At 46.2% G+C, this 12796-nt stretch overlaps 1 long non-coding RNA gene across 1 annotated transcript in view; it reads left to right on the plus strand.

The window, feature by feature from the left end:
- The window catches only part of LOC112829459 (uncharacterized), a 20096-nt gene extending 12357 nt beyond the window's left edge, over positions 1-7739 (plus strand). The window contains exons 2-3 of the long non-coding RNA XR_003209712.2: positions 5890-6035; positions 7381-7739. This is a non-coding gene — a long non-coding RNA (uncharacterized lncRNA). The remainder of the gene's footprint in view (positions 1-5889; positions 6036-7380) is intronic.
- The last annotated feature ends 5057 nt before the right edge of the window (positions 7740-12796 follow it).

Genomic DNA, 12796 nt, shown 5'->3' on the forward strand with positions numbered 1-12796 from the left:
AATAAAATATATTTGGGGCTAAAAACAAACAAACAAACAAACAAACAAACAAACGTCTTTGAGTGTTATCTGATTATTCTGTGGAACAGACCCCTAAAAATAGGATTGCTAGGTATATCCTTTTCTGAAGACTCTGAGAATAAACTACAAAATTGCTCTCCAGAAAAGGCATGCCAGTTTCCATTCCCATTAATGCCAAGTGACAGAACAGATTTTTCTATGACTATGATGTATAGGAAGAATATTATGCAAACTATGGACACTATAGGGGTCTGTGCTTAAGTGGTATTATGTGCCCCAAAGGTTCATAGACATAAACCAGGAAAAATAAGGTAACCTCGTGAGTCGCAAGAGAGGTACCCCAGTGTGGTCCTTTGCAAATGCATGTCCTAGAAGTATTGGAAAAACTTGAAACAAACAAACAAAAAGAAATACCCACAAATAACAACAACAACAACAGGAGCTTTGGGGAGACTCCAGACAATGTGGAGGGACAGAGAGGGTAAACATAGATCCTGGTTTTCATGAAACTGTCTTAGTTTACCCGGTTGTCTTGGCTTACTTATTAAGCACACTCCCCTTTTACTCTCCAGAGTTTTCCATTTTGGACTACAGATTTTATAATGCCTGGGGAAAAGTCACCTTAACTAAAATCATTCCCTTTGATTTCAAACTCCTTCCTTCATGCAATTTGTGATGTTTTGAGTTTTGTTTTGCGGGGGGGGTGTTGTTCCGTGTCAGACATTGCACTAGGCACTGATGATGCAGTAGTGAACAAAAGCAGACATAGTACCTGCTTTCAGTCTGAAATGTTTCAGGGGAGAACTGTTGACGGGATAATGACAGAAATCAGTGCAGTGCAGCAGTGGTGAAGGCTACAAGGGAGAAGGCCGTGGTTCTAAGGGCACTTATGTAATAGGGAGATCTGATCTTCTTGCCAAGGGCAGGGACGAATCCAAGGGAAAGTGATGCTTTAGCTGAGACTGGAAGGATACTTTGAATTTACCCAGAGCGATGGATCCCTGGGGCAGGTGAGAGCATGTATGAAGACTCTGACAAAAGGAAGCAGGTACAGACGAGGATGTGAAAGAAGTTTCTTGTGGCTGTGGTGGAGAGAACCAGGGGAACTTGGAGTGAGAGCAGAATGGAGAGCCTACCCAGGATCCCCTACGCCTTTCTTCCTTCCCAACAGAATCCCCATTTTGTTCAGGAATCCAGACATTCCCCAACACAGTGTTCTGCCTCGGGGGACACTAACTTCACTCCCAGTTTAAGGGAGTGATCCCTTTCCAAGCAATTCGGTTTCCTTATCAGCTTGTGCCCTGATTCTTGCAACTGAGAAGAGAAGGAAGGTTTCCCGTGGACTTCCAAGAAAAGTTTCCTTGCTCCTAAGAGTGAGTCCAAAGAAAAGATGGTCCTTAATTGTCCCTCTGAGTTTTCTCAAATCTGAATGGGAAGTGGGGGGCAGCTGCGCACTCTTCTCCTGATGATGGAGCTCGCACCAAGGATGGTGGAGTAGACACGTGGGAAGAACCTTTCCCCTTGATAAAGGCTGAGGTGATGAGTCAGCGTGCCCCGAAGGCCACCCTACCTCAGGACTTCCTGTTATACGGGATAGGTAGTTCCTGAAATTCCTTATTGTTCAATCAAGATTGAGTTTGAGTGTCTCTTACTTGTGGTCAATATGTCATAATAAGAAAGAAGGGATACGGGTGCCTGGGTGGCTCAGTCATTAAGCATCTGCCTTCGACTTAGGTCATGATCCCAGGGTCCTGAGAGCAAGCTCTGCATCGGGCTCCCTGCTCGGCAGGAAGCCTGCTTCTCCCTCTCCCACTCCCCCTGCTTGTGTTCCCTCTCTCCCCGTGTCTCTCTCTGTCAAATAAATAAATAAAATCTTAAAAAAAAAAAAAAAGAAAGAAGGGATAGACCCTGTCTCTTATTGATGTTGGAGGCTATGTTAAGGATTGTTTTTTTTCTCTGCCTTTATCTCAAGATCAATTGGAAGTCATTAGAGAATTTTAAGCAGAGTGCACGATCCATATTTTCATTTTGCAAAAGGTTACTTTTGCTGCTGCATTGGGAAATTCTAAAGAGACAAGAGTGGATGCAAGGAGACCAGCTAGCAGGGCTTTCCCTTGGGTAGAGAATGTGAAGAATCTTTTTGAGCCCAGCACAGGGTGGAGAGCTGCAGAATGAACATCATTTAATCAACATCACTAAAATTCATTTTTGATGTTGCTGTTTTTAACAATATCTCAGGGGGCCAATAAAAGATGCCCATGCAGAATGGCCTCCTTTCAAGAGCCAATATTTTTGATGAACTCTGCACTGGCTTGTGTTGCCATGGGTCTCACCTTCTTTAAGGGATAACCCTAGAGGGGACATGTGTAAGATGGTAGCCTGGATAGAAGACAGTGACAGTGGAGACGGAGGTGGGGAAGAGTGGGCAGAAATATTTTAGAAATAATGTTTTGGTGAAAGAATGAATAGAACAAATAAAGGAGAGAGAGAAAGAGAGAGAGGTTGAGGATGACCCTCAGGTTTCTGTGCAGAAAGAGGAAATGGCAGTGCCATTAGATGATATAGAAAATTCTGGAAGAGGCCCCAGTTGGGGGCAGAGGTCCATTCAGAGTTAAGTTTGGACATGCTAAATTGGATGTACTTTTGTATATTCAAGGGGAGGTTTCAAGAAAGCGGGGGTATGGTGCTCAGAGGATAGATGGGGCTGGAGTTGTTAATATTTTCATCATGCACATTTTAGAAATTAGTAAAAGCTGTGGACAATGGAATGGCTTTGGGAGAGAAGAGACCTAGAAGAGAAGAGGCTTAGGGCCAGGCCTAGAGGACAAGGGCAGAGGAAGACGAGGCATGCAAAGACCATGGATAGACTTTTGTCAGAGAGGCAGAAAGAGAATAGAAATGTGATGTGTTATGGGAACACAGGGATAAAGTATTTCAAAAAACAGATAGTTCACAAAGGCTCTGATAATTGTTGAAAAGTCAAAGAAGAAGTATGACAGCTAGTCTCCAAAGATGGCCCCCCAATGAATGATGCCTCCTGAAATTCATAGCTTTGTGTAGTATCCTTCACATTGAATGAGGGTTGGCCCTGTTCAACCAATAAACTGCACAGAAGGGACACTAAGTGACTTTTGAGGTTAGGTCATGTGAATCCGTGCAGTGTCCACCTTGGTCTCTTGAAATGCTTGTTCAGAGGGAGGCCGGCCACCATGTAAGAAGTCTTTTTACCCTTAGACCATCATGTTGTGAAGAAGCCCAAACTAACTGTGAAAATGCCTCATGGAAGGAGACAGGGAGAGAAAGAAAGACTAAGAAGAGAGAGAGATACCTGGCCAGACCCCAGTTAATCTAGCTATTCCAGCCTGGGTGTCAGCCATGTGAGGAAAGAAGCCATCTTGAACGTCAGGATGATTCCAGCCCTTTGTGAGACCCCAAGTGAGAACTGCCCAGCTGTTCTCAGTCAATCCACAGGACTTAATAAAATAAATTCTTATTTTAAGCTCCTAAATTTTATACTGAAAAAAGTAGGAATTGAAAAAAAAAAGTCTTTGATTTGGTGATATAGAGGTCATTACTGTTTCTAGGAGTAATGGGGCAGAAGCCAGATCTGAGTTAAAGAGTGGGTAGAAGCTAAAAAACAATTAAGCAAGTGAAGACAGCTGCTTTTGGGAAATGTTTGACTATGGATGGGGAGGAGATAGAAAAGCTGATAATTGGAAGAGGATTTGACATGAAGGAGAGTTTTTCTAAAAGTGGTCTTTACTACATCAGGGTTAAAAAGTATGACCTATGAAGTACTCTTACTAAAAATAAGACTGAACCCAAATCTAATGAAATCTCTTGATGTAATTACCAGTTTACCAAAAATGTGAGGAATAGAGACACAAGTCGTCAACGCCATAAGGATATGATCAGCCAAATCAAGAAATTTGGGATAATCTTTGGAACAAGTGACCCAAGAAATTAATCTTAAAAAAAATAAAGGCAAGGAGACTACTACAGGATAAAAACAACTTGAAACATAACAGTAAGATGCGATATGGGAATCTTGACTAAATTCTGATTTTGAACAACCCAACTTATAACCTTGAGACAGATGGAAAAATGGAATATGGACTGGATATTAGATGATATTAAGGAATCACTAATAATGGATGGATATTATGGTTTTTGAAGTACCCTTTTCATCTGGAGTTGCATCTTATGATCACTTGATACCTGGGATTGGCTTTAAAATACATCCATAAACTGGTGACAATTGCTGAGGCTGGGTGATGAGTAAGTGATGGTTCCTTATACTAGTTTCTCTGCTTTTGAATATATTTGAAAATTTCTATAATCACAAGTGTTAAAAACTGTACTGAAACATTTTTCATTCTATTAAGGATTTATGGACAACATTCAAGTGTGGTATCTGAGTATAGGATATGTCCTTATCAATGCAATTATTCTCCAAGTGGGATATTGGAGAGAACCCCCATGCTACTTTGTTGCTCTAGGGATGGCCTACAATGGGAAAAGAAAGCCAAAGGGAAGGGTTCAGTAAAGAGAAGGTGACTAAAAACACAGGAGAGAGGAGGTATATGAAAGTGTATGGTTCTGAGAAGGAAGGCAAGGTGGGATCCAGAGTCAAGGTAAAGGATAAGGCCAGTAGAGACCAGTGTGTGTGTTGGTATCTAGAGGAGGGGAGAATTCTCATTTGGTAGCCTCTAAATCCTTGGAGAATTAGGGAGTGAGGTCCAATGCTACAAGGCTGTGGGATTGGTAATTAGGAAATTGTAATTTGCAGAGAGTAGAAGAGATTTGACAACAACATTGAGGTGGGTGAGGAGCGAGTTTCCTGGGGAAACAGAGTAGAATTGCAGGGCACCGTAGAATTGCAAGGATGCTTAGAATGAAACGATGATCCAGATACCCTGAGTTGGAGAAGGACGACAGTGGAAGAGAACTGCCAATATCCTGGGAGAGAAAAGAAGCCTTGTTAATCTGACTGCACACAAATGGTGTTGAAGCATGAACCCACCTTCAGAGATTTGGGCTCAGGAAGCACAGGATAGAGACCATGCATTAATGCAAATGTAGGTAGTGCTTGGACCAGAGAAATGCCGCCCTAGTGGCTGGAAAGGGAACCAGCTTGGGGCAGGAGGTGTGTCATGTGCAATGGGGCAGCCTGGTGGACAGACAGCAGAACTTGCATCTGCTGGTTGTTTCAGGTAGCTCTGTAGCTTTATTGGCCTGAGGGATTATAATTTGTCCAGTGGGCTGCCCTTCCCAGAGTTCTCGGAGGGGCTCAAACACAGAGATGGGCACCCTTCAAAGTCACCTTGTCTGCGTTTGCCCCAGGGGCTTCTCATCCTTGGACCCTACAACTACTGGGGGTCTTGTTTGTTGTTTGTTTTTGCAACTTTTGATTCTAGAAATAAAAATGGGCTTTCAGCATCAACCAACCAACCCACCAACCAACCCACACTGTCAAAGTTGGCACATTTGGGCTGTCTTCCTTCTCATTTAGGCTTATTTCCCACTGAGTGTGAGGTAGCATTTTCAAGTAAATCTTTGGTAATTCCCAGGCATAAAGCAATTGCCTTCATTTCCCAGCGGGACATACTAAAGTGGGTTCATTTGTGGGAGGAACAGGACTGGCAGTTTTTACAGCTTAAGGCCTATAAGAAAACCACTTTCCACCACCCCCCCCCGACAATCATAATCCACTCATGCTTTAAAAACGCATTTCAAAAATCAAAAGAACACTGAAAGTCTGGAATGTGCTAGGAGGATGGATTAGGACACATCTGATTAGCCAATTTATTTATAATCTAGATAAACTTACCTCTCGTTTCTCTTCTTCCCTAACTTCCTTAACTACAGACCCTGTGAGTCGCCTGGATGTCAAAGAATTAAGCCTGTCTTGAATGAACAGAAGTAGCAGGAGTGCAGAGAGAATTGCTTTCTCTTTTCCTGGTCTCCACCGTGATTCTCTGATTTGAATTTGCAGTGGCAGAGAAAAAGGAGAGGTGAGGCAGGTGCTCGGGGGAGGGGAGGACAGCCTGAGTAAAGACTAGAGGCCAGCAGGTCATGGGGCCACTGTCTGGACAGCCTGGCTGAAGCAGAGCAGAAACAAGGCTGCTTGGTGTGGGGGAGCTGGATTAGAGAGGCTGAGCCGAGGGGCTTTGAGTGGTGCCTGGGGAAATCCGGAGCCATTTAAATGAGCCATTTAAATCTGACAGACAAATTGGCGTTTTAAGAAGATTTACCAGGCAGTGATGTGCAGGATGAGGTATAGTAGGTGGGGGCGGGGGGGGGGTAGGAGAGGTGGGAGGAGAATGAACCTAGGAGAATTAAGGATTCTGCTTTGAGTTAGCAAACACTTACTGAGCACCGGCTGTGTACTTTACCTGGTGCCAGGCACCACGGTCAAGCATGCTCTCTCAGTGACTAGAACCAACATCTGCCCTTTTGTCCAAACCAGAAACTAGCATCCTTCTGGATTCCTTCCTCTGCTTTCCACACTTAGCCGTCCGGCTGTCCTGTCAATTCCATGCCTCCTTCATGCCTGTTCTCCCTCCTCCCCACTCCCTCTCTTCTCCTGCCGCAGCTGAGCGCCTCCCCTGGCCTACGAGTCTCCCTGCCTCCAGTCTCGCCTCTAACTCCTCCACCTGGTAGCTGTTGGCGATGGGGTTAGCCTTCCTAAAACACGACTAATCAGGCCGCCTCCCCCAACAGAAACCCTTCCGTGGGCTCCCCAGTGCCTTCAAGGCTAAGTCCAAACTGTGCAGCAGAACCAGGAGGCCCTTGCTAGCTGGGTCGTTTGGCTCCTTCCTTCCCGGGGCTCTTGCCTCCTCACCTTGAATCTCAGGATGTGACCGTGTTTGCAAAGATGCTTCCAGTGCCTCTGGTCTTCCTTGCGGTGATAATAGCCTCCATTCTACCCCTCCTCTCTGACTTATTCTTCAAGAATTCATTTAGAGACTCCTTCCTTCTAGAAGCTCTTTCTGTCCCACAGGTGCCTCCTGGGTGCTTTTAAAGAACTGTCTCTGGCTATCCTAGGGCTTATCACAGCATGCTGTCCCTGGCCTTCTCTTCTCTGCATGTGAGCTTCAAGAGGGCCGGGGCAGCCTCTTCCTCCTTGCCCAGCACCATCCTGACCTGTAAAGGGTACTTAGTAAATAGTCATCAAAGGGAAATAGATGAATTTATAAGAACCTAGGTGGCAGGAGGCAGAGGGAGTTGGTCCCATTTTACAGATTAAGAAGTTGAGGCTCAGAGAGTGATTTAATAACTTGTCGAAGGCTTCTCGGCTTAGCCTAGAATCCACGTCAGGGTTGCCGAGTTCTTATCCAGGGCTTTTTCCTCTTGCAGTCACAGAATGGAGATCATCAAAGAAAAGCATCCTATCTAGTGCCTTTGATTCTGGCTGATCATTCAGAAAGCCTCCCGGGGGGCTACTGGGGGAGTGAGTATGACAACAGATGAAGAGGCTTTGATATATTAGTAAGGGATTTCATAAGCTGGAGTATTATTAGCTTTGGAGATTGCAAAAGGCTAGAAGTCCAAATGAACAATTTTCCAACATAATTTGAGCGTTTATTTCACCGAAGTTATTGTTCACAACACAAATCCTCCCTGTTTCTGAAATCCGAATACGGTTACGGTTGCATGTGTTCATTGCTGTTTTTATTTTATTTTTTCCCCTCACTCTAATAAATGCTCTTTGCCTACCGTTTTGTTTTTGTTTCTTTTTTTTTTTTTTTTGATTGACTGGAAGAACCACCGTGCAGAATGGTAGATATTGGTCATTTAACTGTAGCATTTACTTTCCCCCTAAACTAGAGCTCTGTTCATGATTGATCAGACTTCTCCCCCATTTAGCACCCATGTAAAACACTGCGAAAGATTGGGTCTGCAGCTCGGATAACATTTTTGCAGCAATTTGTTCAAGCCGCCGCCGGCACGCTGGGGGCCACGGAAGCTCTTAATGAAATGGCGGTGGATATTAGGGGTTTATGGCCTGGAAACCAGTACAAATCAAAGCGCGATGCTTACTGTTTATCTGTTTAGAACATTTTTATTTTCTAAACCTAGTAATGTTCATCTTTTTCTTCCAGCGTTTTGGTTCGGTTCTTTACATATTGATTTTCCCGTTCACTGGCACACTCTGGTGGAGTTGGAACACTCAGGTGTGCTCTCAGGACGAGTGCCGGCCAGGGGGCCAGCACAGGAGGCAGCCTCTGTCCGAGACCCCTCAACTCAAGGGCTGGGAGAGAACAGGGCTCACCGATAAAAAAAAAAAATCGCTACACCTCTCTCTCCCCTATGGGGTCTCTCCTTGCACCAGCAGGATTGACCTTTTATATTAATATTTGTTTAAGAATCTCACCGCAAAAGTAGCACTCTCTTCTTAAATTTTATTAAAAAATCTAATAGACAAGGTCCCAGCAGGAAACAAAATCCATCACGGATGGTTTGCCCAGGGGTCGGTCATTTTTTTCTGTGAAGGACCAGATATTAATATTTTGGCTTTGCGGGTCGCCTGGTCTTTGCCTCAGCAGGCCACACAGAGCACCTAAGTGTTGGGTGACTGCTGTGGCTGAGTTCCATTCAGTAAGACTGTCTTTACACAAAGAGACAGGGACGGGGGGGTATTTGGCTTGTGGGCCAAAGTTTGCTAACCCTTGGTTTAAATGAAAAGACTTTAAGGGACCATGTGCAGGTCCTTATATGGACAGGATCCTATATGGACAGGATCAAAGGAACAAACAAGGGGCACTGAGGTACCCAGAGACACAGCAGTGAGAGGCTGGGTGGGCAAAAGGACGATGTGCCATGCCTGGCGTCCTGGTGAGAATGGGGCCCTGGGAGGCACTAGGGCAGAGAGGGAGCAGGGAAGAAATACCCCCTCACATCACCTGCCTGTGCCTTTCGTTGTCTGATCCAATCAGGGCCCAGCCGGCAAGGGGCCTGGCGATGAAGTCCCTACAGGGCAGCATCTGAGAGGAGAGAACAGAGCAGGAAGGAGGCAGGCAGAGGCAGAGGGGGAATGAGCCGCATAGGGATGGCCCTTTGGGCACTACCTTCTTAGAACCCAGTCCTTTTGGGAGTAAAAGTAAGCTTGGCTGGCCACATCCTTGACCCTGACCATATTCTAGAGAACTAAGGCTCCCCCCAACCCAGCTCCAGGTTGGGCATGCCGCTGGATACAGTGAGAGGTTCAGGGATAGGCACATGATCTAACTCAGGCTAATGAGACCCAGGCACAGAACTTTTGTTTGTCTGAACTATTGAGAAAGATAAGCTTTCTTTTTTTCTGGTGGATCCAAGGCTAGAACTTTGGCAGCCAACTGACGATGTGGTGAGGCCGTCACAGGGGAGAGCCTGTGCCCAGTTATCACGGGGGAAAGCAGAGTGGCAGGGTGGGTGGGGAGAAAGCTGAGTCCTGTTACAGTCACTGAGCCCCTGGATCAAGCTCTTCCTGACACAAAACTCCGTTCTCAGTCGGGCAAGCCGATTCACTCCCCTCTCACCGAGACCCGTTTTCTATTTCTAGCAACTGAAAGAATCCTGGCGAAGAGAGAAAGATTTATCTCTGGAACCAAGGCCTGCCTCCCCACAGCTGTGTGGACTTCACATGAGACACATCTAATCACCAAAGCATGCAAGAGACAATGATTCTCCTGTGTGCATGAATGTTTTCATGTGTGCATGCAGGGGCATTCCAGTAATGGCGTTTGTTGCTCGCATGTACATTTCTCAGACACAAAAATCTTTTCTTTTTTGAATATCCGCATGGCATGGGCCTCGTATGTCACACAGACAGCAACTTCCTAGGTAATTACATAGGTATAGTGATAACCATAGCAACCCAGCAGTTCTGAGATGTCATGCAGATCACTGAGGCTCGGGGACACTGCTGTTCATATACAACCGGCCCGGCTTCGTGTTTTGCAATGACTTTTCCCTTTGCTTGAACAGAGGGCTTCTTACCATGCAGCACCTCCCATTGGTCAGGGATTTCCAAGGTTATGAATTTTACAGGCCAGAAAGATGTCCCAAACAGAGAGCCGACAAAGTTGCCAACTTAATTTTGCTAGGTTAAGAACATGTCACAAAAGAGATAAAACAAACAAGTGTCATCTACTATTACCATCATTTCATAAATGAAAGGACATTTTCACATGTCTGAAAGGAGAGGATAAAGAGGAGTTCTTGAACAGAGCACATTTAGCCTTAAGAAAAATACACGGCCCTGTTGGTGGGAATGCAAACTCGTGCAGCCACCGTGGAAAACAATATGAAGATTCCTTTAAAAATTAGAAATAGAAATAGCATATGATCCAACAATTCCATGGGGGTATTTACCCAAAGAAAACAAAAACACTAATTCGAAAGGATAGATGCACTCCTGTCTATACCGCAGCATTATTTACAACAGCCAAGATCGGGAAGCAGCCCAAGTGTCCATCCATAGAGGAATGGATGAGGAAGATGTGGTATAGAACAATGGAATAATACACAGCCATAAAAAAAGATGAGGTCTTTCCGTTTGCAACAACATGGATGGACCTAGAGTACATTTATGCTAAGTGAAATAAGTCAGACTGAGAAAGACAAATACCATATGATCTCACTCATAGGTGGAATCTCAAAAACAAAACAAATGAATAAACAAAAAAACAAAGCAAAATCAGACCTATAAATACAGAGAACAAACTGGGGGATTCCAGAGGGAAGGGGGCTGGGGGATGGGCAAAATGGGTGAAGGGGAGTGGGAGACACAGGCTTCGAGTTGTGGAATGAGCAAGTCACAGGAATAAAAGGTGCAGCAGAGGGGACAGAGCCAATGGTACTGTAATAGTGCTGTGTGGGGAGGACCGCGCCACGTACAGAGAAATTGAATCGCTATGTTGTGCACCCAGAACTAAAGTGACATCCTGTGTCAACTGTATTCAAATAAAAAAAAAATTTTTTTTTAAAGCCCATGACTAGGGGGATGCTGCATCTGGTAGGACACTTATGCCCAGCCAGGCCCCCTGGATGAAGGGTACGCAGGGCCTCAATCCAGTCCTCACTCGGCCAAACCATGGGCCCAGCATGTGCTGGGCTGTGTCCACTTGGATGAGGGGATACTTTTTTCTTTACACAAAGAGGCCTCCTGCTTGCTACGTTGTGTGCCGACAGGGCCAGTTCTGCCCAGAAAGGGCAACTTTTTCTAATCTACACAAAACACCTTTGGAGGTGGCAGTGGCCCTGCGCCATATTGTTCTACTTGAAAGCATTTCACTGGGAGAGACGCCTGGGTGGCTCAGTCAGTTAAGTGTCTGCCTTGAGCTCAGGTCATGATCTCAGGGTCCCGGGACTAAGCCCCGCATCGGGCTCCCTGCTCAACGGGGAGTCTGCTTCTCCCTCTCCCTGCCGCTCCCCCTGCTTGTGCTGTCAAACAAATAAAATCTTAAAAAACAAATCAATAAAACATTTCACTGGGAGCTGTGCTCTGACCAGTGCTCAGCACCTAGGAGGCACTCAACAAACATGTTCAGCAAACATGGAAGGGCCACGGGGCACTCCAACAAGGGCCATTCTCGGTCTGCTGGTTGACTTGGCGGCCCCCCTTCGGGAATCACACACAGTGCAGGCCATTTTCTCCTGCCCCTGGTGTCCAACTTGACGGGGGCGGAGAGGAGGATGAGCGAAGCCCCTCCTGCCTCTCAGTCCTTTGAGAGGACCAGAAGGAAACCTGCCCTGTTGAGGCACCTGCTCTATGGCAGGTAAGGCACGACGTCCTCCGTATGTCACCTCACGTCGCGCGTTTTACAGCTCAGGTAACTGAGCCTTGGGGATTACCTCACCTGCTGCACGTCACCCTGAGGCAAAGCGAGATTCTGACTGCAGAGTCCGTATCACTAGGGTTTGTGTAGAGCTACGCGAGGGCCCTACCCTCAAGAAGCGCTACACAGATGTGCCCCGCCGGGCGCTTGCAGCCGGTTTCCCCATCTCCCTTAGCACCTCCGTCGTCCCCCTCCCCATCCCAGCCCGTGTCTGGCGGACATGCACACAGACTCCTAGAGGCTACATTAGTTTCCTAGGGCTGCCATCACAAACTGCCATAAACCTCTTGGCCTAAAATAACAGAAAAGTACTCTCTCTCCATTCTGGAGGCCAGAAGTCCAACAACAGTTGCGGTGGACGGAGATCAGGTGCCGGCAGGGCTCTGTGCCCTCCAGAAACTCTAGGGGAAGATTTGCTCCCTCTGTCTCCCAGCTCCTGGATCTCCCTTCTTTGGCTCAGGGCCCCTCCTTAATCTTCAAAGCCAGCAGGAGGGCGGATTCAGATCTGTCTCTCTGCTTCTACCATCACTTCACCAGCTGCCTTCTGTGTGTGGGCATCAACTCCTGCCTCTCTCTTGTCACGATGCTTGTGATGGCATTCAAGGCCCGCCCAGCTAATCCAGGATAATCTTCTCATGACGAAATTCTTAATTGAATCACACCTGCAAAACTTTTACCATAGAAGGCAACATTCCCAAGTTCCAGGGATATCGGCCATTTTTCAGCCTCCTACTTGCGCCAGGTCCCATAACAAGTGTGGGGCTCAAACCCAGGCAGACTCTCTCCAGAGCACGCCTGCCCACCCAGCTATCCTGCCAAAATGCCAACAGGCCAAACCAGCGGTGCCATTAGGGAAGGCAATGACTTGAGAACAAGACATGGCTGGTTTGCAGGAAGTTATTCAATTGCCTTCAATATTGTTAGAGGTAAAACAGGATGGAAGAGAGTTCCTC

The sequence above is a fragment of the Callorhinus ursinus genome, unplaced genomic scaffold, assembly GCF_003265705.2.
Source record: "Callorhinus ursinus isolate GAN/ISIS: 27379988/994484 unplaced genomic scaffold, GSC_fseal_2.0 scaffold21, whole genome shotgun sequence".
NCBI lineage: Eukaryota > Metazoa > Chordata > Mammalia > Carnivora > Otariidae > Callorhinus > Callorhinus ursinus.